The following is a 24696-nucleotide window of genomic DNA, read 5'->3' on the forward strand; positions in this document are numbered from 1 at the left end:
GGAGGGTGCTGACTGGCCTGCAGCAGCTTCTCAGAACTGCCGATGTAGCCTGCAGACCCAAATAACTGCCCACCCCTGTCCTAAGCTCAGAACAAATGAACAACACATAATAACATATACCTATTAGAATTGTATAAACACATGGTTTATCTCTCAGGTTTAAAATGAAACGATGACCTAGCTGTATCGCTAAAGATTTTCTAATATGTTAATATTCTATAGGTTTACCTTGGATCTGTGTGTCAGGAAGAGAATGAACCAAAATCCACACTGTCACCCTGGTGGTATTTCAGAGCAACTCCATGGTGTCCAGTGGATATACATACATCTGTGTAATATGGCCTGATGTCTGTAGTATGGGTAGGAAAAATCAGCATCAAGTGTCAGTTACCACAGCAATAAAAATGTTTATTCATCTACTTCTCAGGCTGCACTGAATTCCCTATAGACTACAAAATCTCAAGATCCCTGCCTCTTTTAGAAAAATCCATGGCTATTCAATCATCCAGTTCCCTGGAATTCACTTGGCTTTGTGGTGCATAGGGAGAGAAAACATAAGTGAATGAATGAATGAATACATAAATAAATAAATGCCCAAACAAGAACATTTTAGTCCACATAATTTTAAAATGCTCTATTTTTTTCTATTGGAATCGGGTCAAAATATTCCTGCTAAGTACATATGAAATTTTAAAAACTGGTATCTTAACCAAGCAGCTGCTCTTTCATCCACTGGTGATTTAATTGTGTATAGTTTTTTAGCAGCATCATAAATGTCACACAGAACCTGACTGATTGCAGGCCACAATAGCCAGTCAGTATCAAATTCATGGTGCCAGTGTAGAAAGCAGTAGACTGCATCATGCCCCTCTTTGCAAAATGATTTACACATGGACTTCAAGTGGTTGGTGGCAGAGTATTTGAAGTTTCTCACTATAAGTCCAGAGGTGATAGTGCAAGCCTCACCCAAAGGCAGCCTCAGTTGACCCATTGAAAATGAGTACCTGGTCATATTAGTTGGACAAAAGGAGTTGGATATGATATTAGCCATAATTAGACAGTCCTCTAATTTACAACACAATTGGTTCCTGAAAACTGCGTCTTAAGTCGAAACCTCGTAATTTGGAATCAATTTTCCCATAAGAACAATTTTATAAATGGGGGATTGGTTCCTGAACCAAGGCCTGATACCCTATTTTCATCATAAATAACCCAGAATTTTGTACTCAATCAATTATAGATGAGTAAAATAGCTACATTGATGTATTTGTATTATAAATAGCAATCGTATTGATTTGGAAGGACTTCTTTGAGGTAACTTTGCTTGACTTTTTGAAGGGCTCTTGGTTGGACTCTTTGAAAGGTTCTTGGCTGGAGTCTTCTCAGAAGTTTTGGCAGCAGGTTTTTCTGGAGTCTTGTCTGCTTTCTTAAAGTCCAAGGAAGTTTGGAGAGATGTTCTCTGTTGCTTGTAAATTTCTCTATAGCAGCTGTACATGTTGGATATGCCCCTATTCAGTGATGCACTGTGTTCAATGTTAGGGTCATGTTCCTCAAACAGGGACATGGCAGCTTCCAAATATCGAAATGCCTCAGCCAACACTTTTGGTGTCAAGACTTTATGAGGAGGAGTCTCTTCAACAGTGGGTGCTGTCCCAGCCGCCAGCGGAGGGTTCAGGATTGAGTGTGTGGTCAGGAGTAAAAGGCAAGAAATGTTTATTGACTTAACAAAAAAACCACGAGTATGTGTAGTAACAAAGCAGCAATGACAGACAATAACAATTCAAGCTGGCAACTTATCAGCAATCCCCTCTGATGCCTGATGTACAGCAAGTTCCTCTTCTATAAAGCTCAGCGAAGTCAGGCGTCCCCGATCTGCGCTGTCCGAGGGGTACTGGGAAGGACATGGTATTCAGTCCTCAGGCTCTTCGAGATCCACGGGCCCACTGAATCTAGATCAGCAGCTGATTTTAAATCAGTAGCTTCTCTCACAGCGCTGCATCTTCCTTCTAATGATTTCTGGATGTGCTAACCAATTTATAACTTCTGAGCTATGCTGATAATTTACAGCCATTCAGATTCTCCCACTACAAACTTTCCTTAGGACTGACCAATAGCAGTACAAGGCTTTGCATTCTTCTGATAAGGTTAATTTTGATTACGCCACAAGGCCTACTACTACTTCTACAAGACCTTGCTGAATTTACTAGGCCTCACTACATACAAGGCCTCATTAATCTTTGACTTTAATTAGGCTCTTGGCAGCAACATACAGCTTATAATATCTAAACAAACAACAAAAACACCTGGTCTAATCCTCACAGAGCACTCAGCAAGCACCTTTATCACACAGACATAATTTTCAGCTGTCACAGTTGCATCTTCTTCTTCCTCTGCCACTTTTTGCTGTTCCAATTCAATGAGGTCCTCAGTAGTTAATTCTTAAGAATGTGATGCCAGCAACTCATCAACATCCTCTGGTGCAATGTCTAAGTTGAGTTCTTTGCCCATTTTAATACCATTTTTGGTCACCTCTTCAACAGTGTCTGTAAAGCCTTGGAAGTCAGACACAAACTCAGGACACAATTTTCTCCAAACATCATTCAAATGTGATTGTTTGACTTCATTTCATGCCTCACCAGTGTTCTTAACTGCATGGTAAATGTTGAAGCCCTTCCAGAATTCCTTCAGAGTTGGTCCACCTTCCTTCTCAATTTCCCTGATGGCCTGGGCAAATGCGCGCCTAAGATAGTAGGCCTTGAAGGATGCAATTAGCCCCTGGTCCATGGGTTGCAACAATGAGGTGGTGTTGGGGGGCAGAAGCGCCACTTTGATGTCAGGATGCATGTCATCAAGGATGGTTAGATGACCAGGAGCATTGTTGAGGATTAACAATGCTTTAAATGCAAGATTGTTTTTGCTGCAATAATCCCTGACACTTGGCACAAAATGATCATTAAACCAGTCCTCACAAATGTTCTTATTGACCCATGCCTTAGAATTTGGTGTCCATATCGCTGGTAGAAATGCCTTGGGCTGGAGTGAGCTGGGAGTGAGCCTATCTTTAGCAGCTTTGTACCCTGGCATGGATTCCTCCTCTTGGCAATGCAGGTTCTTGACAGCATTTTTTCCAAAAGAGCCCAGTTTTGTCAACATTACAAAATTGCTGAGCATAATACCCACCCTCTTCAATGATTTCATCCAATGATTTCAGGAAAATCATGAGATGCCTCTTCATCAGCACTGGTAGCTTCACCCGATACCTTGATGTTATGCAAATTGGCCCTGATTTTAAAACACATAAACCACCCCCTACTTGCATTAAAAGGCTCAGCATTAGAACTGTCCCTCTGTTGTTTCTTTAGAGCATCATAGAGACTCCTAGCCTCTTCCTAAATTATGTTTAAACTCGCAGGAGCATGGTGCTGATTTTGATCCTCCAGCCAAACGATTAACAGTTTTTCAATGTGAGCAATAAGTCCAACACACTGCTTAGTTATCACAGTTGATTGCATAGGAGCCGAGCTCTTAACATGTTCCTGAATTCTTACCTTATCTTTGGATACCCCCACAAGTCATTCGGGGGATATCCAAAGCTCTATCGATTTCAGTTGGCGTCTCACTTTTTTTCAGACTTCTTAATTATTTCCATTTTTGTTTCCGTAGTAATTGCTGTATGGTTCTTAGAAACATCTCTTGCACCAGATTTATGCTTTTCTGCCATTATTATGGGCAAAGAAATACTACATTTTAAGAAAAAGTATGGAAACACAAAGATTTACCGTGTAAAAATGGCATCAGAACAGCAACTGAGCATCTTGAGTCAGAGATGGGCAGCACAGCAAACTTGTTTGCTGGCATTGCATCTGATCCAGCGTCATAAAGTCGAAACCAACATCAGAAAGTTGAAACAGGGTGTCAGTTTATAACCACCGTAAGTGATGTTTGTTGTAACTCGAACATGGAAAAGTTGAGGACTACCTGTAATCTTGTGTGCCATTGGCTGCATAAGCTGGGGTACCTTACCAGTGCTATGCTAGCAGGCAAGTAAGCTTGGGCAGATCCTCTCTTCTTTCTTCTGGCCTCACTGCTTATACCTAGTAACAGCAAGGTGAGTTAAGGAGGTTAAGAGCAGAGAGAAGTTAGCTGTGTTAGTCTGAAGTTAACTAGAAGGCAGGGTACATTTGCACCTACTTTGTTTAGTCTATAAAGTGCAAATCTACTCTGCCTTCTACTTAACGAGGATATTCCAGCCTAGGTTTTCAGCCTTCAGAACTGCTTAAACATAGTTATGCTTGAATGTATTTATGTTACTGTTCCTTTTTGCTAACAGTTAGCCTGATTTTAGGGGTGTTGAGCATTTGCAGCTCCTGATGAAGTTATCTGCAGCTAACCACAGGAACAGCAAGATTTCAGCACCTTTGAAAATAGGACTTAAGTGTGCAGATCTTGCTGATAGAAGTCCCTACTTATCAACAATTCAAGGGCTGATATCTGTGCTTACTTCAGCTTTTCTTTATACTGAATAGGAGGTAGCTGGGCAACAAATCCTTCTACAAAAGGATCAGATAATGATAATGGAATAATGTATTTAAGTTATTCAAAACATCAGCCCATCAGAGCAGGTCATTGAGTCTTCTTGTGCCTTGTATGGTATGAAAAACTTCATTGGTGATTAGCAAATAATAATACTTTGCAGAACTGTTCTTGTTAGACAATTTTCTTCCTAGCTATGTCTGCTTTCCCATCTTAACAGACAGCTCTAAAATTACTGTCTGCTGGTTTAAAATGCATAGGGAACCCATAAATTTGAACAGAATTCAGTTCTAAGAGTCAGACTTACAAGCAGAAGTGGTATAGTTTATATTTTTAAAGGGTTTTCTCTTTCTCAATACATACCAAGTTGTACAGGCTACAGATGTATTTGTGATTGGAAATATCGGGTCCGATTCCATTCTTTTCCACTAAGTGGCACACCAGAGAACTAGCAGCCCAAGGAATGAATGCACTTTAAGCCATACTTTGTATCCTCTTGTGCCCTTCTCTGTAGCCCCTGGCCTAATTTGGGCAGTCTTTGGGGCCTCTGTGAGCTGTAAGTGCTGCCACAAATCTCAGATCTCTGTGTAGTAAGGCCCTATTTTCTACCCATCCCTCCCAGCCTCGCCTAGTACACCCTTCTTATATCATAGCTGGTGGTAGGGTCCTCAGAAGACAACTCCACAGCCTCCTTTAAACCATCCCTGTCCCATGGAAGCTTTCTACTGAATAGATGTTGTGTTTTTTGGCCTTCTAGTCTGTTTTATTGAGTATAAATACTGGAGTGGGCATGAGGTTCACATCCTTAGTAACTAGCCCAGTCATCTTTACAGGTGCAGAAATCATTATACACATGCATTTCCTCTAGGTCTATAGTGCTGCGAGAGGTATAACTGCCAGGTAGTGAAAACATGCCTAAGCTAGCTTGAAACTAGGCAGTTCAGGTACCAAATGCTGTGTAGCTGTCGCAGTGTGGAGCTTAGTAAGGGCTAACTGGTAGTGCCTTTACCCTGTGTGGAAGGAGCATTTTGCTGCTGTGACTACAGTGCTACTAGCTACTTTGCAGCTAGCTTGGGGATGTCTGCATTAGCTGCACTTGCACTCCTGGCTGCAGTTTAGACAGAACCTGTGAACACAGAAAGGTGGAGTTTTTTATGCTTTCCATATCTTCTTCCATGTATTGAGAGCCATTTGTGGCTATTCTTAGACTCAGAGCACAACCGTTTAAGATGTATTTGTAGATAAAATTTTCTCTCGTCCACAAAGCCTTTCCATGAAGGAAATTCCTAATTCCACTGGCATGGTTCTGTTGGCAGCATTAAGTCTCCTAACAAGAAGGTGCCAGCTTCTGAAGCTGTTTCCCATGTGCCCATTGTTTTCTGGTTGCAGACTGATAACATGTTTCTCCACAATGCTGTTTTTAGGATTACAGAGAGTAATTGAGAGTAGTACACGATTAAGAGTAGTAATTGAGGATGAATTGCGGGACTTCCATTGTCACCCACACTTACAATCATCACCATATTACCCTGTGATATTAGGCACTTGAGCTGGGTTAAAGTAACAAAGAAGGACTGAGTTTCTTTTTTCATTTTTTTGAAGGGGCGGCAAAGAATATTATTTTCCATGAAGTTTCCTGATAAACTGAAGTGTATACTACTGCATAGTTTGGAGGATTATTAACAGTGAATACAGAGCTTTTCATCTGAAAGTCACCAGTTTGAAATTAGCTCAGAGCAGTAGTTACCAAAGTCATTACTATCTGTCGGCTGTTTGATCTGTGTAAAATGAATTGGTCTTTTTAGTCTGTTTTAGTCTGTTTTAGCAAACAGATGTTGTCACCATAAACCTGCATACATTCAAAGTGGTAACCTTTGTTAGAAGTCTCTGCAGAATATCTGAGGACAGAATCAATATGAAATCTCATCTCTGAAGGTGGTACCTTTGGGTTGCTCTGTGTTGGCTTGGGACATGGGAAAACCTGTACTGCCACTTCATGTGTTTGTTCTGTCTTTTCTATGGATGCACTAAGTTTTTCCATTTTCAGTCCTTTCAGTCATGGACACTGAATTCACGTTGTCATTGAAAGTGTATAATAGCATTTCTGGCTTACTTGGTATGATCGATCTCTAATGTCCCAAAATCATAATATTGGCACAAATAGTGAGATTTAATTAAATAAAAAATATTTGGGGGTTCTTTCTATTTGTCCCTTTGTTCTTCAGCCTTTAGGGTGCCACCAGTCTGATTATGATAACAAATTTTTCTGCTCAATCATGAGAGCCGGAAACTTGTTTTTAAAGTGAAAACTGAGATCCTTATAGAATCACCCGAGTACCAGAGATGGGACTGGAAGAAGAGTAAGCATTGTTATTCTCCAGACAAATTGGAGAAGGTTGGTTACATTAAGAATCTTCCCCCAGTATAATGTAATCTTTTATGCAAAAATAATGTTAACAAAATACCTCTTAAAGCAATAGCTACCCCAATTTGATTTCCCCACGGTACTGCCAATGTCTTCCCAGAACCAACAGTCAGCGCCCCAGTGTCCTGGGACAAAAAAATCATGTGAAATTGGATGCCATTTCATGAGAAGGCAGAGCCTGCCTTTCACTGCTGGACAGTGCTAATGCAGAGTACAAAAGCTGTCTCTGTATAATCGACAGTGCTAAAACACTTCAGAGGTTCAGCCATCAAGAATACTTGTGTAATGAGGGGGGAGTGCATCAGCTCGTAGTTCACATTTCTCTGCACCCTTGTTGTCTTGTAATAATAGAGCTGTAAGTGGCCACATTCTTTCTCCTTTGAGAACGTGGTTTGCTTTGTAAGGATTGGCACCATAACAGTGGGTGGGTTGATATACTGTACATTCGACACTGCAGACGCACAGTTGTTGCAGTCATGTAGACACCACTTAGCAAGGAGTAATTGTTGGAAATGGGTTGTCTCTTAAAACAAAATGTGGACTCTGCAAAGCACTACACAAGTGGCTACTGTGTTAGCACAAAATGGCAGGGATGTATAAAACAGTAGAGAGGGGAGATTTGGGTCCTACAAGCTTAAAAAAGCCAAAAGAAAACAAAAAAACACCTAATCTCACCCCCCTCAAAAAAAGAAGAGGGAGAATATGACTTTATAGCTATTGGTGTTGATTTGGAAACTGATAAAAGTTTATGAGATAGCCTTATAAAACTTCAGTGCCCAGAATGTGATTTAGCAAAATAAAAACTAGAGAACAGGGCAGTGCTGTTTTCACTGGAATCTAAAAGCAGAGCATATGTACAGAGGTTTTAACAAAGTTTTCCAGGACAGGCTTGTGAATAAGTGCACCCAATCCACAAATTCCACATAAGACTTCATACCTGCCTAAGCTTAGAGACTTTGGGACCCATGCTTTTTGATTCAGTAACCAATATAGAATATCTTGGAAAAATATAATATGGGTGTGGATTTATATCTTGACTTTTCCTTTCAAGCTCTATTAAGTGCAGAGCTAGGGCTGCGGAGAAGATCTTGCCTTTTTCTATTAACAGTGCCTCACATTAATTGAAATTCCAGGCTAGGTTTAGGTTTCTATGAAGGACACTGCACAATAATTTGCTCAGGATCCTAAGTGATCCCCTAATAAAGCCGTGTCCTCTCAATTTCTAATGTACAAGAGGCTTATTAATTGCATAAAATGCTCTGCTTTATCCGTTTACTCTCTATGGTTCTGTTGTCACTCTACCTGCTGTTTTCTGACTTGTCATCTTTTTTTCTCTTTCAGTTGGGTAGATGTTTGAAGTGGGTTTTGTAGGAATAAAATTACTCTCAGTTGTTTGCATAGCGGCTGTCAAAGCATGATATTTTAGTCTGTAGAAGTAAGCAAAAAAAAAATGTTCAGCCCATCACTTGCTATCTGTAGACTGCAGAGACTGGGAGGTTTTGCAGGTCCTCCCTCTCTTCATGAGCAATGATTAAAAGGAAAAATTCTGCCAAGAGCATAAGTACCTCTCAGTTATCGTCACCCTCAAGTCACTCACTAAAGCCATGTAATAGGTTTGCAAGAATGAACTTCAGAAGAAAGAAATAGCTTGGTATCTTTCAATACGACCTCAAAAGGAGGAAGATGTGGCTTAATTCCTTTTGGTGTTTACTACAAGCTCTCTCCCCATCTTTTCTTCTGGCTAGGAGAAAATGCATCCAAAAAAAAGAAAAAAAATCTTAACTGTTTTTCTTGTGGTATTGAAAACATAGTAAGACTGCTTAAGACAAAGAAGCCTTAGACCAATATTATATGTAAGACTGGATCACCTCTCGTTTTTTAAACAGCTACATAATGTGTGCACTTGATAGCTGCCAGTTGGATCATAGCAGGGGAGAAACCACACTGGTTTATTTGGTTTGTATATGAAATAACATTTTTCTTGCCTTGGAATACTTGATTGTCGTCACTCCCCCTTTGTGTTTTTGTTCTGCTTGGAAATAGTCTCTGTACTGTATATGCAGTTGCCAAGATGTGCACATAAACAATGTTCCATTATGGCCTGTTCTGTGTACCCCTTATTTCCACCATATACATTCAGCAGTAAACTTGTTTGAGAATGACAGACTCTTTTAGGCCCCTTTTTCAGTTAGTCCAGACTTTCTGCCATATGCTTACTGAGGTTCCACTTCTATTCATGTTTTTATTAGGTAGGAAAAAAAGTGTCCAGACTAACAAAGCAGCTTTTGTATTCTCTGTCAAAAAAATCTTCTCCTATGAAATGTTGATAGAAGTACCCAGAGCTGTTGTGGGGATGAAGAAGCTGAATAGTTTTGTCGTTAAAGCAGAGGAGAGGAAATCAGGAGACCCAGTGTGTTTTTTCATCTTTGTCACAAACTCCTTGTCTGATCTCAGGGCAAATCACATAACATTCTTGTGCCTTAATTTCCTGTGATCAAGAAAGGGTGCAAAATATCTAACTCTAATGGTTGTTCTGAAAGCTCCATTTATTAATATCTGTAAAAATGCTTTGAGACCTTTGGCTAGAAGACACTAGAGAAATGCAAAATACTGTTATTTAGTGTGGCATAAAATGAAAGTATGACTCTGAATATAAGCTGTTTAGTAAAACTACAGAACCACAGCAAAAGTTTTACAGTAGTATAAATCATGTTTAGTGACTGTGCACTTGAAAATGGTCAGATTAGATCTTTTTCACATTGATTTTGTATTCGGTTAATGATTCTAGTCCTGAGATCATAAAGCTATGTAAGATGTAAAAGATACGGGAAGATATCTTTAACCTCTAAATTTAAGCTATGTGTTGCTTTTGACATTGAAATAGTGCAAAGACCTGGTAATGTTTTCCAATATTTTAATTTTTGCTGATGTACAAAAATATTACAGAAGAGCTGATTCGTAATTATTGCACACAGTATTGCATACTTTTCTTCCTAATTAAAAAGCTTCTAAATTCTGAATAATCAATTTGTGAAGGCATATGGTCTTGACAAATTATACATTTAATTTCTAAAGATTTATTAGTAATTTGACCTGAAGCTAGTTAATTATGGTTATAGTACTAATGTAGTAATACTGGAGATTGATATAATGATATGTTTGCAAATTTATTTTGATATCTCTACTTTAATACAAGAACATTACAATACACTTACATTTTGTAGCCTTTTCTTCATTATGTTAGGAAGCATTAGTTTAATGAAGAATGTAAAGATTTGATAGGTACATGCTGACATTTATGTGAAATGATATTTTCAACATGCTATAAATAATACTCAGTCCTATAGTCCTTACCATTTTACAGGCCACTGTAGTGAATTCAGTGATGACTTTATCCAACTAAGAATGGTTTGAACCAAATTTTGTACCCATAGTAAAAACTGAAATTTGTTCTTGGTAATGAATATGCAGAGGAAAACCTTCCTGAAATATTGCTCTCTTTTTTAATACACTGAACTTCTATCAGCTAAGCAGATACTTCTAATTTGTTTCTGAGATTAAGAAAGCAGTTAATCTGTCCAGGGAGAGCCTTCTAGTTTTAATGCATGGAACTAAACATCAGTTTATTATAAATATAATTAGAAAATGCCTTGTTTTCCCAGTGCTTTATGGATCCTCAGGTGAACTGTGAGAAGTCTGTAGAGGAAAACAAAGGCACTTTTTAAAGTGTAGAAAAGATAGTTTATACAAACATGTATTCAAGTAATTCATTTTGTTTGAAGAATAAAACCTGAGTTTGCTTTTGACTGAAAAACAAGGAATAACACAAAATAAAATAGGGACAGGAAGGTGCAAGCTGACATAAATCCTGACATCAGTGAAATTATGCTAATATTTATGCCAATTGAGAATCTGGTCCATGTGCCACATAGAGTGTCTCCCTTCTGTATGGAAACAATACATTCCACATTGTATATGGCCAGATTCATCCCCAGTTTCTGCTGGCATAAAGAAGGAGAAAGGGTCATCACCATGCTATCAGAGTCTTTCATAATGAGAAACTATCAGCACAAAGAAGCTACATCTAAAAATCATCAGCAATAGCATTTCTATATATATGATGACAGTTTGATTTCTGAGTACTGTTTTTTCTCCATTGGAAGGCTTGGTAACTCCCCTTTGTAATGATAGCTTTTTTTTAAAACCTTAATGTCAACACAAGACGTAACCATAATCTGCTGTTGGGTTAGGACTGAATGCGTCCTGTTCTGCCTCTCCGGCCTGTAGTATTGCTCTCCCCAAGTATACAAAACTAATGTGAATGACTAAAAAATCATGAGGTTTTAAAAATAATGAACGCTTGGTTCATTATGTGTGCTTTATGGTTTCTCATTTGCAAGGGCATATGGTTTCAAACTTTTCTCTGTAAGCTTGAGGGCTAGAAAGTCTTTTTTATGGAATCTGAGATTTTTTTGCCTCATCACTTGATGTTGGCAGTTAGTGGGGGGGATTGACAATGACACCAATACACAGGAATGTCATGAGAGCTGGCAGCATTGAACCTGTGTGATTTTAGAAGGAAATCCCACCTTTTGAGGAAAGGGAAGAAATGTTTATAGATAGTTTTTAAGTGCTATTGACTTCAGTCAGCTCAGGGATTTAGAATCATAGATATTAAGGGCTGGAAAGGACCTTGAAAGATTAATTCAACCCCCCAGCTCTGGGCAGGAGTACCGCTGAGATCAAATGATCCCAGCAAGGTGTCTGTCCAGTCTCCTCTTGAAGGCTTTCAAGTTTGGGGACTGCACCACCTCCTTGGGAAGTCTATTCCAGATACTGGCAGTAATCCTGTTGGCGAGTGGGTGGAGTGGGAAGAGTACAGATGAAGTAGCCAAAGGTGCATTAAAATATAGTTCATGACATGGTTATGACCATGACAAATATATGGAGACAATATTTTATGAAAAAATACATTTTATATTTAACAGATGGCTAGCATTTGACCAGAGTCACTGAAGGTGGTTCCATTTTTTTATGCTCTAAAAGGGATGATTAACCTGTTGTAAAACAGATGGGTCTATCACTCTCTAAGGACACAATTTTGTTGTTTTAGACAAGTACTGCACATTTTCATAATTGTTCTGTATTAGGAGAAGAAAAGGGCATTGTGGGTCTTGCGGTCAATAAGACAACTAGGAAAGGGTTAGTCAGCTGTCAGAGGCTGCTGCACGCCAGTATCCTGCTGTGAGCATCAGCGACTTCACCAGTAAGAGTTGTTCTGACAATACACTACCTTTTATGCCATTGGCCATGTGTTGTCAGTTAGAGTTTTTCTGAACTGGAATAATACTTGAACTCTACTGCGGAGACTTAAATAATTTTATTTCAAATAAAAGAAAAAAAACCTAGTTTATGTTTCCTCTTGAAAAAGTGTTACATTTGATAATGGTGAGTGGCAAATAACAAATATGAGTGTTGGGTTTTTTCCAGCAGTGATACATATTTCTTACACTAAAAGCTAGAAAACTATTTTTTTAAATCTGAGACCTCAGAAACAACTTCTGTTGACATGGAATAAGAATAAAATAGGGCCTGATTCTATGTGGATCCTTATGCCATCTTTCGCAGCTGTGTGCACATTTTCCTAGCACTGTCACCTACATGCGCAGGTTTTGATGCTTGCAAATTTGCTTGTGCATAAACATGGTCCGAGGGTTTGAAAATCTGAACCATAAGTTCTTTTCCCCTCTCCTCTCAGATGTTGCAGTTCAAGCAACCACTATCCTGTTTCCTGTGTCCCAATCAGTCTCTCAGTTTAAATATTTTTCATCAAGTCTACTCTTAAGCTTGTGGGTTGGAGTATGTGGAGAACAGTTTTGAAAGTCAGGTGTGTTTTTCCAAAGCCTCTCAAGCTATAACAAAGCCTCCATGATAGAGCCAATGTATTTATATAAAATAAGTGGGGATTTTTTTCTGGAGGAGATCCATCTGGAGGCCTTTGAAGGCTGCTGATAAGATGAGAGAGAGGCTAAGCCTGGCCTGTAAAAACACCACTTTAGAAATCTCTTCTTCTACTGTTAGGTTCTGATAGGGGGGGAAAAAAGTGGAGTGGTATTTGTCAACGTGTCATTGAATTCTCAGTTTGTTTTACACTTCACTTAGATCTCCTCTCCTCATTCTTTCCAATGAAGTTTACTGTCTGCCTGTGCAACCAGCCAGCTGGGCTTAGGGGATTTTGGCCATGGTCCTGCCTCTTTAGCCTTCTCCAGCTCCCGTTGGATGCTCTGCGCTCCAGCATTGTACGGAAGGCCCTGCATTTTCATGCCCATGAATGCAAGTGCTGGAATTCTGTTTGGCTTCTTGTACTGTTTGAGCAAGAGGGAAAGGCTCCTTTTGCCCTCTATGTAAGGGGTAAGGCTGAATCTGGTTCTAAATTAACCTGTAGCAATTTAAAAAGAACTTGGGAGTTTTATATCCTAGTCACTTGAAGATGTCTTGGGGATGTTCAGCCACATCTCTGATTAGGAATTCTTTTTCTGGGGGTGACACCAAAGGCTGTGCAGAAGAGTTGAGCCAGAACCTCTGCAGATCAAAAGCTCCAACTTAAACCTCTGTGAAATCAAGAGGAAATGGCTTCTGCTGAACAGGGCTGATATTTCTGACTTCTTTGGACAAGCTCAGTCTGGGGTAATATCATGCAACGTTTGTCATTATTTCCTCTCCTGATTTCCTCTCCTCTGCAGCTGTCCAAAGGAAGCAGCTAGAAGTTGACAGACATAATGAAGAATAAAAATTGTCGTTATCCAGCTGGAGTAAAACCAGTTTGAAAAAACTTTTACACACAGTTTAGATTGAAAATGAAATACTAGGAACATAATCCATGCTAACTAGTAGTTTATGGATTAAATTGGAACTCCAACCTTACTTATTTAAAATATATTAAAGCCTGGTTTACACCTAAACCTTGTACTGATGCAACTATTTTGTTCAAGGTTATAATTTTTTTCTTACCCTAATAGTGAAACCATCATTTGCCCAAATGTAGATATAGTTAGCTCAGTGTAAAGGAATGGATACTAGTATAGTTATTGCCCTTCCCATATGGTGATAGCTTGTATGAAGCAACTTGAATTACACCACCATAGTTAAAAGTGATGCAGCTTTTTAGTGAGGTTAAGGCCTATTAATTTAGCTGAAATAGCCCCACTGCACTGGATACTGTGTTTTATGGTGTATATGTTATAGATATTTGCCAGGAGGTAGTGTGGGGTTGCCAGGTAACACTGCTGTACTTGCAGTTAAAAATCTTCCACATTGTTCCTTCATAAATACCTATTGAAAACACAGGGTGTGTCTACAAAGCAAAACAGAGGAATGTTTGTGGAATGTGTTAGCTTACCTGGGTTAATTTTGATGTAGCTGGCATGGATACCAGTAGCAGTAGAAATACAATGGCAGAAGCTTTAGCAAGAGCCAGCCACCAAAGTATGTACACAAGGTCCATCGTATCTTCTGGTTGTTAGAAAGCAAAGCAGCAGGATGGGGATTGGGGATTGAAATGACTGTTGTTACCTGGTAGCTTCATTTTGCATATTAATTTAGCTGTGTAGATATCCCTACATACGTAGCACTTTGTAGGGAGGTCTACACAGCTGTCTACACAGCTGCTGTTCATGTGCTTGTCATAGGTTTCTTGAATGGTGTAGCAGGGATGATTCTGTCTTGGGCAGGGGGTCGGTCTACATCAGTGGGGACCAACCTTTTTGGTGGGTGTGCTACATGTTAACCCTGCACCTCTCCTGAGTGCCATTTCAATCCCCATCCTGCTGCTTTGCTTTCTGCTTCCTACTTCGTGCTCCTTGCCCAGTCTCCTGCTCTGCTTTCTGCTCCCTTCCTGATCTGCTGCTCTGCTGCCTGCCCGCTTGCTTCCTGATCTGCTGCGTACCATACACGCAGAGTCTGCCTGTGCCACTTTTGGCATTCATGCCACAGGTTGGCCATTCCTGATCTAAACGATCCTGAGGACCCTTCCAGCCTTGCTTGTCTATGTTTCTCTGTGAACTAAGCAAGAACTTAATTGTCATAAATTAGCATATAAATCAGCATAGCTCTGCTTGTAGTTACTGCCTTAGTCTAGACTGACTGGTAATTTGGCCTATTACAATAGACTTTCACTTGTCAGGCCTTCACAAATTTGTTCCTAGTATTTAGCCCACACAGGGTTTATCTACATGTGATATTAGTGCAATGCAGTAAAGTCTGGTACAGTTTGTGCCAGAGTTTATTGCTTCTGGGCACCCCATTTACACATGCCCCTGGGACTGCAGCACATTGAGCCAGGTTGGAGCAGCCCCAGCTGGCGGGAAGTGCAGGGGGTCAGCCTGCCAGCCAGGGCTGCTCCCCATTGGTTCAACATGCTGCAGAGGAGCTGAGGCATGAGGGTGCTCCAGTGCAGGGCTAACCGGCAGGCAGCTCTCACACTAAAGCACCCTTGTGCCCCAGCCAGCCCCATCAGTGTTTATGTGTGTGTTGCAGCACATAAAATAATGCTGCTGTAGAATAGTGCTTGTTTTTACAAGTACTATTCCACAGCAGTACTGTTAGTTTCTTATGGCCTAATAGGGCCGAACGTGTAGATGCTGAGACTTTACTTCGGAGCTAAGAAGAGTGACTTGAAACCCTCTGGGATAGAATACAGGGAGAACATGGTGAAGAGGATATAACTGTAGGAGTCTATTACAGACCTCCTAACCAGGAGGAAAAGCTCAACCACAAATTCTCTAGGGAACAGAGGCAGCACGCTCTCGATGCATGGCTATCATGGGTGATTTCATTTGCCCTGACATCTCATGGGAGGAGCATTCAGCCAAATCTGATTAGTCGCGCAGCTTCCTCACCTGCACTGATGAGCTCTATCTGACTCAAGAAGTCCACGGGCTGACACAAGGTGAGGCACTGCTAGATCTGGTTCTGGTCAAAGGGGATGATCTAGTGAGCAACTTGAGGATTGAAGGGAAGGTCAGTGACAGTAATCACGAATTGATCACCTTCCTTATTCATTGCAAAGCTGGCAAATCAGTCAGCAATGCAGAAATCCTCAACTTTAGGAAAGCTGACTTTTACAAGCTTAGGAGGTTGGTTGTCGAGGCCCTGATGGATCTCAATCTGACAGGAAAGGGTGTCCAAGAAGAGTGGTCACTCCTTAAGGACGCAATCCTAAAAGCATAAGGGAAGTCCATTCCAGCCCGCAGAAAAGCTAGTAAAAGGGTTGAGAAACCCCTTGGCTAAATAGGGAACTCATGGACCTTCTCAATCTTAAAAGAAAAGCCTATAAGGGATGGAAGATGGGAAATACCTCTAAGGAGGATTATGCATCACTGGCCTACACCTGTATGGAGCAAACCAGAAAAGCTAGGGCCAATATCGAGCTCAGGCTGGGTACAGGAATCAAGGACAATGAAAAATCCTCCTTCAGATACATAGGAAGTCAAAATAAAAATAAGGGCAACTTTGGACCCCTCCTAAATCAAATGGGGCAACTGACAACCGACACCCAGAAAAAAGCTAATCTCTTCAGTGATTACTTTGCATCAGTTTTCCACCAGCCCAAGGGGGTCACCCTGCCTGAAAGGACACAGAATTATGCAGGTATGGGTGACCATATGCCTACATTTAGTGAAGACCTTGTGGGAGAACACCTTGAGAGACTGGATATCCATAGGTCAGCAGGCCCTGATGGAATGCACCCAGGAGTGCTAAAAGAGTTGACTGACATCATAGCTCAACCATTGGTGCAGCTATTTGAGAACTCATGGCATTCAGGAGAGGTTCCTGAAGACTGGAAGAGGGCCAATGTGGTGCCTATCTTTAAGAAGGGAAGGAAGGAAGATCCAGGGAACTACAGGCCAATCAGTTTGACCTCAACACCTGGTAAGATCTTGGAAAAAAATATCAAAGAATTAATCAACAACAGACTGACAAAGGCACCATTCAGAGAGACAGCCAACACGGCTTCGTTTCAGGTAGGTCATGCCTGACCAACCTTATCTTCTTCTATGACCAGGTGACACATCACCTGGACTGGGGGGCAGGGGGAGGTTAATGTAATTTACTTGGATTTCAAAAAAGCCTTTGACTTGGTCTCTCATGATGTCCTCATGGAAAAACTGGGGAACTGCGGCCTTGACAACCTTACAGTCCGATGGCTCAGGAACTGGCTCTGTGGTCAGACCCAGAGAGTGATTGTTGATGGAACTGAGTCAGCATGGCATATGGTGACCAGTGGCATCCCTCAGGGTTCAGTACTCAGACTGGTACTCTTTAATATATTCATTAACAACCTGGATTTGGGTGTCAGAAACAAACCGGTTAAGTTTGCGGATGACACCAAACTATGAGGAAGCGCTGCTACACTGGAGGATAGGCTGGGGATCCAGGCTGACCTGGATAGGATCACAAGGTAAGCAGATACAAACCTGATGACCTTCAACATAGGTGCTCTGCCTCAAGAAGAAAAACTCACATCATACCTATAGGCTTGGCAGTGCTGCACTCACTAGCACTATATCTGAAAGAGACTTGGGGGTCATGATTGACCACAAAATGAATATGAGTTACCTATGAGATGCTGCAGTCAGCAAAGCAAATAAAACTCTGTCTTGCATCTACCAGTGCATCTCAAACAAGACCCATGATGTCATTCTCCCACTTTATTTCGCCTTGGTGAGGCTGCAGCTGGAGTACTGCATCCAACTCTGGGCTCCACACTTTAAAAAGGACGTGGAGACTCTCAAGACAGTCCAGAGAAGAGCCACATGCATGATAAAAGGTCAAGAGAGTAGGCCATATGAGGGGAGGCAAGGGACTCTTCAGTTTGGAAAAGCATAGGCTGAGGGGCACTTGGTGCCAGCCTATAAGCATATCAGGGGTGTATGTCAGGACCTGGGAGAATGTCTTTTCACCAGGGCTCCCCTAGGGAAAACAAGGTCTAATGGTCACAGACTGTTGGAAGACCATTTTAGACTGGACATAAGGAAGAATTTCTTTACCATTTGAGTCTCCAGAGTCTGGAATAGACTCCCCCCTGAAGTGGTGCAAGCACCTAACTCTGGACACATTCAAGATGCATTTGGATGATTATCTTGCTGGGGTCCTCTGACCCCAGCTGACTTCCTACCCTTAGGCAGGGGACTGGACCAGATGATCTCATGAGGTCCCTTCCACCCCTAATGTCTATGAAATCTAATTAGTCAGCTCTGCAGTAAACATCTTATGTAGCCATGCCCAATGCCTTCTAAACTAACTTCTGAGTAAAAGGTGCAGGGCACCAGCACACGGGCTTATGTATCGCTTAAACATTCAAAATGAGCTTTATGCTCAGGGTATAGCCCAAGCACACTTCATAGAGAAGTAAGGCTGGAAGGGACCTCAAGAGATCACATAGTCCAACCTGCTTCTGCTTACATTTTATAGATCCCCTAATCCACATTCTCACTGGATTATATAATTCAGTATGTCAGAGCCATTGCCAGCCATGTCAGACCAGAGTTAAGGTTGCCTCTGGCTTTCCATTACGACTGTTTGTGTGGAATTTACAATCTAGCTGTAAAAATGTATTTATACAAATAATCTTGAAACATTAGTTTTTAGTTCATTTTTAATAAGTGATTTTCAATTTTTTTTTACAGGAAAATATTTAATAAATGCTGCATCTTGGATTCCTCAAATAACAAGTTTGGATCAAGGTAATCAGTGGGTGCATCTACATGTGCACTTTACTGCAGGATAGACTAATTAGCTCTGCAGTAAAGTGACACAGTCTACATGTGTGCCGGTATTAGGGCCCAGTAAACTAATTAACTCCGCCATAGGATAGTACTGTCGGCAGAGTACTTTCCTGCACTGAAACACACATGTAGATGGTGACCAAGGGTGTAAATTATGACCAGTCAGCCCAGCCAGCTGGGGACCTGCTGTGCCCTGGCTCAAATTGCTGCTGTACCAGACACACGTGTAGATGCTGTGTCCAGGAGCAATTTACTCCAGCACTAACTGCTCCAGACTTTATTGCTTTTCATTAATTTCACATGTAGATGCACCCTACATGTAGCTGTTTGTAGTTGACTTGGAATAGATCTTTTTCTTTTAGAGCCCTAAAAAATTCAGATTGCTTGTTTCGTCTCCTTGCTCTGTCCTGATGATACTGCAACCAATTCTAAAACTTGCTGGAGCCTAATATTTTTAAACTTTTGAGCATTCCTTGTCTAAAGCCAGAAAATCCCTCTCTGTCACTGAAGACAAGAATTAATCAAGATTCAAGAAGGGATTGATATTTTTATAGATATCAGGAATATCTAGAGTTACAATGAGCTAAATTTTGGAAGGGATAGCAAGCCTCCTGCTTCAGTGCTAAGCCAATCTCCATTAGAGATCAGAAAAAGAACTAACGTGCACTGTGGGGTCTTTCTAGCTAAGTCTCAAACATCTGGCATTGGTCACCATCAGAGGCCGGATGCCAGACTAGATGGCCCTGGGGTCTCATCCAATATGGCAATACCTGTGTTTCTAATGCTTAAGGCAGCAGGAAAGGGAAAATCAAATACCCAATTTAAGCAGTGTACACTGTAACCAGCCATTATGGTGTTGGATGCCTTTAACTGTGAATAGTAGAAGTGGTAGTAATATCCTCTAGGCTATACAATAATAGTTTTTCAAAGATATCTTTACAAATACATGCCTAATGGTAAAACAAGCAAACAAAAAGGCACGTGCAGTAACTGACCCCTCATAGGCTGGCTGCTGCTTCAAGAGCATTCTGTGGGGGTGACCCCCTCTCAAATGAAATTCTGTTATGTGCTGATAACCCCTTTGCCTACTGTTGTTGATGTATCTAGTGCATAACCCTAATGTTAGGATCTGATCCTTCAGACATTTCTCATGTTATGTGGAAACCCACATTAAAGTCTGCAAACTGGAACATAGCAACCCAAAATTGCCCCTTTGACTACTTGTTTTTCACATCTGTCCAAACTGTCTCTCTTGTGCCAGTCAGAATATTTATACTGTGTGTTCCTGTTGGTGGGTTCAGTACGGTATCATTCTAGTTCCATTCCTGTTATGTACTGAATATCCACTCTTTCAAGAGCTGTGCTCCAAATTCTCTGCCATTCTCCTGATCCAGTTATTTCCCCAACTCATCAATATCATTCTTATCTTTGAAATCTACAAAACATCTCATACTTTTAACAAGTAGGTACAATAAATTATATTGGGATTTAGGTAACCTGATTTTAAATCCCATATCACAGTTTTTTTAAGGAAGGAAAAGAAGGCAAGTAATATATCATACTAGCGTCCATTCTAAATAAAGAGGTAAAAATCAAAGCCTCTGCCTGTGAATGATGGGCAGTGATTTAACTGCCAGTGATTCTCCCAGCAACTGACACAAAGGAATCTCTGAGTCTCAGAGTTGAGGCAGCAAGCTCAGTGTCAGCACTTGCCTAGGGAATAGAAGAAAACATCACTTTGTCTCTGCTTTCGCTGCTTAAGCACACACATCACTCGCTAGTAACCATTTACTGTGCTGTCAAAATTGTTTCAAGAAAGATTTATATGTGATTAATGGTAAAATGTATATTACAAGGTGAACTTCCACCAACTTATTTTCTTTTAAAGATGTTTTGAGTGCATTCTTCATTTCCATGCTATAGATGTGCCTGTTGATCCTAGTAAAATAATAGCTTGCAGTGCATTCAACTTACTTTTGGAGCACTTTATCTGAATAGTGCATAAGGTAGCATTGGACTCTTTTCCTTTACCAGAAGTGACCGCACAAACATGCACAGAACATGATTCATGACATTTCTTTTGGAATTGTCCAGTGGGTAATTGCAGTACAGAAACCAGAGAAACAGATGTAGACCCTAAACCCTGGCTGTAAATTTTTGTTTTATGATTATAGGTTTCAAATGTGCTATGTCACACTGACAAATATACAGTAACACTGAAGGAAATAGATTTTTTACTTGAACTTTTGCTTTTTATTTCACTTGTGACTAAGAATATGTTTATTGTAAAGTTTCTGCCACCACAGGCTGAGAAAAAACAGATCAAAGTTGGGGTATGAAATCAGAAGTTTTTTTTGATGGTCTAATGAGAAGACTTTGCAGAGCTCTTTTCCACTTGAATGTGTAGAAGAATGTGATAAGAGTTTTAAAATGTGTGTCAATAACTGACGCTTCATTACATTTGAATTAACTGAGTTAGAAATATACATTGATGGGATAATACATTATTATAGTTAGGACCAGTCCTATAGAGTGTGTATGTCTGTGGGTGTTAATACTAATTTCTTGCAAAAATACGTTTTTGAATGTAGCTTTTTTGGTCTTATGTTTAAAAGAAAGAGAGCATACAACTTACAGAGAAGCAAGACCTTGGAAGAGATAACTAAACTAATTAACTCATTATAGAAATTAGAAGAAGTAGAATAGAAGTGAACTGTTAGATTATTTGAAGAATTTGTTAATTACACGTGGATTCAGTAATAACTGTAAGCATTATCACAACTATAATTCATAATAAAACATAATGAACAAGCTGGCTCATTTAGCTATAGTATGAAAAAGCTATCTTATTCAATTCATATGCAGTTAAGCATGATTTACTGACACACATTTTCAGAAGTTGCCAATGACTTATCTGCATTTAAAAGTACTGCAAATAGGCTTTAAATTAAATTGATTTGATAAGAACTGTTATAAAATAAACATAACAATATTTTTTGTGAACACTATTTTATCCCCTGTAATTCCTCAAGGTAATTTATATTTTTTCTTGGTTTAATCTTCCATGTACCCTAGAGCCCTGGACTGTAGAGTCCTGTTCCGTCCCAATTTGGGAACTGGCAGAAGATGCATTTTGTATAAATCTTTCTAGACACCTTAATCATGATGCATTTGACGTCCCTAACATTTATTGTAGTCTCATCTTAAGAAAGTACATTTTATTTAACTGGAAAATAGCATCTTTTAAAGAGTCTTTGTTGTCCAAGTCAAAAAAAAGAGAAAAGAGTAAAAGAATCTTTAGCAACATGATAAAATCAGGTTTCAGTCAAAGGTGTACCATTTCTTTTACTCCCACCTTTTAACAGTGAGACAAGTGCTTGATATGCTGAAATTTGTTTTAATGTACCTAAACAAACAGATCTCTTACTTGAGTAACCATGACTTGTATATACTTTTCACATGGCAATATAAGTGCCACTTAGAAACTTGGTTGGAGCAGTTTCAACATAGGGTAGGAGTGACAGACTAAAAGCCCTTGGATGCCAGTGTTAAATTCCAGCTCTATAGTTCTTCTACCAAGATGGGAGATGGAAGGAGATTGTGCCTACTGTGGAGGCAGATAAGTCTCTTCTTTCTGAGAGGCAAAAAACCTAAACCATTAAGAAAGCTTTTGTTTTTATCTCTTCAAAAGGATTTTGCTTCCAGATTACAATAGGCCTTTTTATTGGGTTGTTTGTTTTCAAGTATAGATATATCAATTTCAGGGGACAAAGGTTTTTTTTTTCTTAACTTCTTGAATCTTTGCAGAAAGTTTTGTTAATACAGTCTACAGGCATTGTCACCAAGCTTTTAATGCATCAAAGGATTTTCTGCAGAGAAAGAACATCACATCCATTAGGCAAGTTGGGCAGGTCCCAGAGTGAATCTCTTGTCAGTATTTCTTTCAGTTTTCCCATAAGAGCCTTTTCCATACACAGGATTCCCAGCTGCACCAGACTGACAATGACATTTACAAAAGTATCTGCTGTTTTGGGGTGCTTAACAAGCAGGGTCCAGTTTTCAGAAATGTTGACTCACCAACAAAATCAACTTAAAGAGGAAAAGAGTTTCTAAGACACAAAAGGAAGTAAAGTGCCCATCTCAATGGAAGTTAAACTCCTAGCTTCCTTTTGTGCCTGTGAAAATTTAACCCAGGAGCAAGACAAGCTGTAAATGCTCAGACCCAAAGTTGCTCAAGTCAGGCTTTAAAACTGAAGCTACTTTTGAAATAATTTTAATGGGAGGTAGTGGGTAGGGTGGGCAGGAATGATTCAGAACATGGTAATGTATTTTATTTTCCCATTATTCACATACCTATAGGAATCCATGCAAGTAAAAATCAGATGGACTTCATACCCATAAGCAAGATTGTATAGAGAGCAGGTTATTTATATAAAACAGTGAGAGCAGCACCAAAACATCAATGAGATGGCTGTGCCTAGCACTTTTGTTAATGATGATCTAATCAGGTAAAGCAAGCTGAGGGGACCAGAGGTTTCTGGCCAGAGAGCTGGCAAGGCGCTGTGCCCAATGTACAACTTTAGGCTGTAAGAAAATGTTCTGTTTGCTTGAGAATTTAGGAGTAGGGGCTGTTTATCAGTGGCTGGCTGATCCTCATGATGTCTGAAGGAGAAACCGAGGATCCAAAAATAACAACAGAATAGAGAGGGACACATCCTGTCCTCCTCTGTCATCCCAAGATGATCCCACAGCAGCAATACTGAGGCAGAAGAAACTTATTTCCACATTGGACCTTCTTTTCACAATGTGCAAGGAGCAGGTGCGCGAAAGGATCTGCTACTTCCTGGACTTACTTTTGGTGCCCCATTAGATTGGTCTCCTCTGAGGGAGCAGGGGTCCTTGGATCTGTCAAAGCTGTGGTGGCCCCATAGTAGCCTGGGTGGGGGGTAGACTCCTGTCACTCCCCAGTGAGCAGAGCAGCACACAACTCAGAACCTAGGTTGTGCTTACTTGCCTGGGATTTGCACCATACTGAATATTCACCCTTCTGTATTTAAGTAGGGTTACCATACATCTGGGTTTTCCCAGACATGTCTTCTTTTTGGGTCCTTCCATCTCTGTCCAGGTGTTTTTTTAAAATATCAGCAAATGTCTGGGATTTTGCTTTGCCTCTGCTTTCCTTGTACTTTCTGGCTTGCCCCAGCAAGAAGCTGCTTGGGGCTGGAGGGAGCAGGGGAGGGGCATCATGTGTGTCTGCTTACAAGCCCCAGCAGGGGAAGGGCTAGGGGGTCCTTCAGGGGTCGAGTCAGGAGTGAGGGGCACCGGAAGGGCTGGCGGCGGGAGGGGAGGAGAAAGGGGATGTGGGTCAGGAGTGACCGGAAGGGCATCAGCAGAGGTGGGGGCAGGCTGAAGGTTGGGAGTAAGGGGCACCAACATGGTCTGGGGGGTGGGGTATTGTGGGTTGGGAGTGAGAGACAGCAGCGGGGCTAGGGGGCTGTGGTTTGGGGATGAGGAGCAGGGCCAGGGCATGGGCATATCACTGGCCCTCACAATCATATTACCCCTCCCACCAGGTATCCTCTTTTTTTAAACTAGAAATATGGTAACCTTAGTTTAAGCATCTCTGCCCCTCCCACATCCTGCCTCCACTCCTCTCCTCAAGTCACCAGGGTGCATTTCAGTGCAGATGTTGAGATTTGCTGAGACCTATATGTATCCACAGTCCTGGGTCACATTCTGCATCTCACAGAATCAGTCCCCCCATGTGGAAGCTTCTGTGTTCTGGTGATGAACAACCCCCTCCCTCCGGATCTCTGCATGTCTTTTAGTAGCACAGAGCACCCTGCAGAATTGAACTCATGGTGAATTAGGTGCAAAGTTTCTTTACACTGAAGTTTGGAGAGGTGGTGGAGGTTGTGGGGGAGGGTGTTGTTCGGTGTACAAAGCACTCTT

The 24696-nt window shown here is 40.7% G+C and overlaps 1 protein-coding gene and 1 long non-coding RNA gene across 6 annotated transcripts in view; one reads left to right on the plus strand and one right to left on the minus strand.

Moving 5' to 3' along the window:
- Window positions 1-24696, plus strand: part of RARB (retinoic acid receptor beta) — a 563324-nt gene that overhangs the window by 387850 nt on the left and 150778 nt on the right. Inside the window, exon 1 of one of the 5 annotated variants that reach the window (XM_006021197.3) lies at window positions 18685-18702. The exons of the other annotated variants lie outside the window; for them this stretch is intronic. The gene's annotated coding sequence lies outside the window, so the exon portion shown is untranslated. Of the gene's footprint in view, window positions 1-18684; window positions 18703-24696 lie in introns of those variants that run through there. 5 annotated transcript variants of the gene reach the window in all.
- LOC112549862 overlaps window positions 1-24696 on the minus strand; it is a 39077-nt gene that overhangs the window by 13799 nt on the left and 582 nt on the right. The gene's annotated exons all lie outside the window — the stretch shown is intronic.

The sequence above is a fragment of the Alligator sinensis genome, unplaced genomic scaffold (assembly GCF_000455745.1).
Source record: "Alligator sinensis unplaced genomic scaffold, ASM45574v1 scaffold299_1, whole genome shotgun sequence".
NCBI classification, from domain to species: domain Eukaryota; kingdom Metazoa; phylum Chordata; order Crocodylia; family Alligatoridae; genus Alligator; species Alligator sinensis.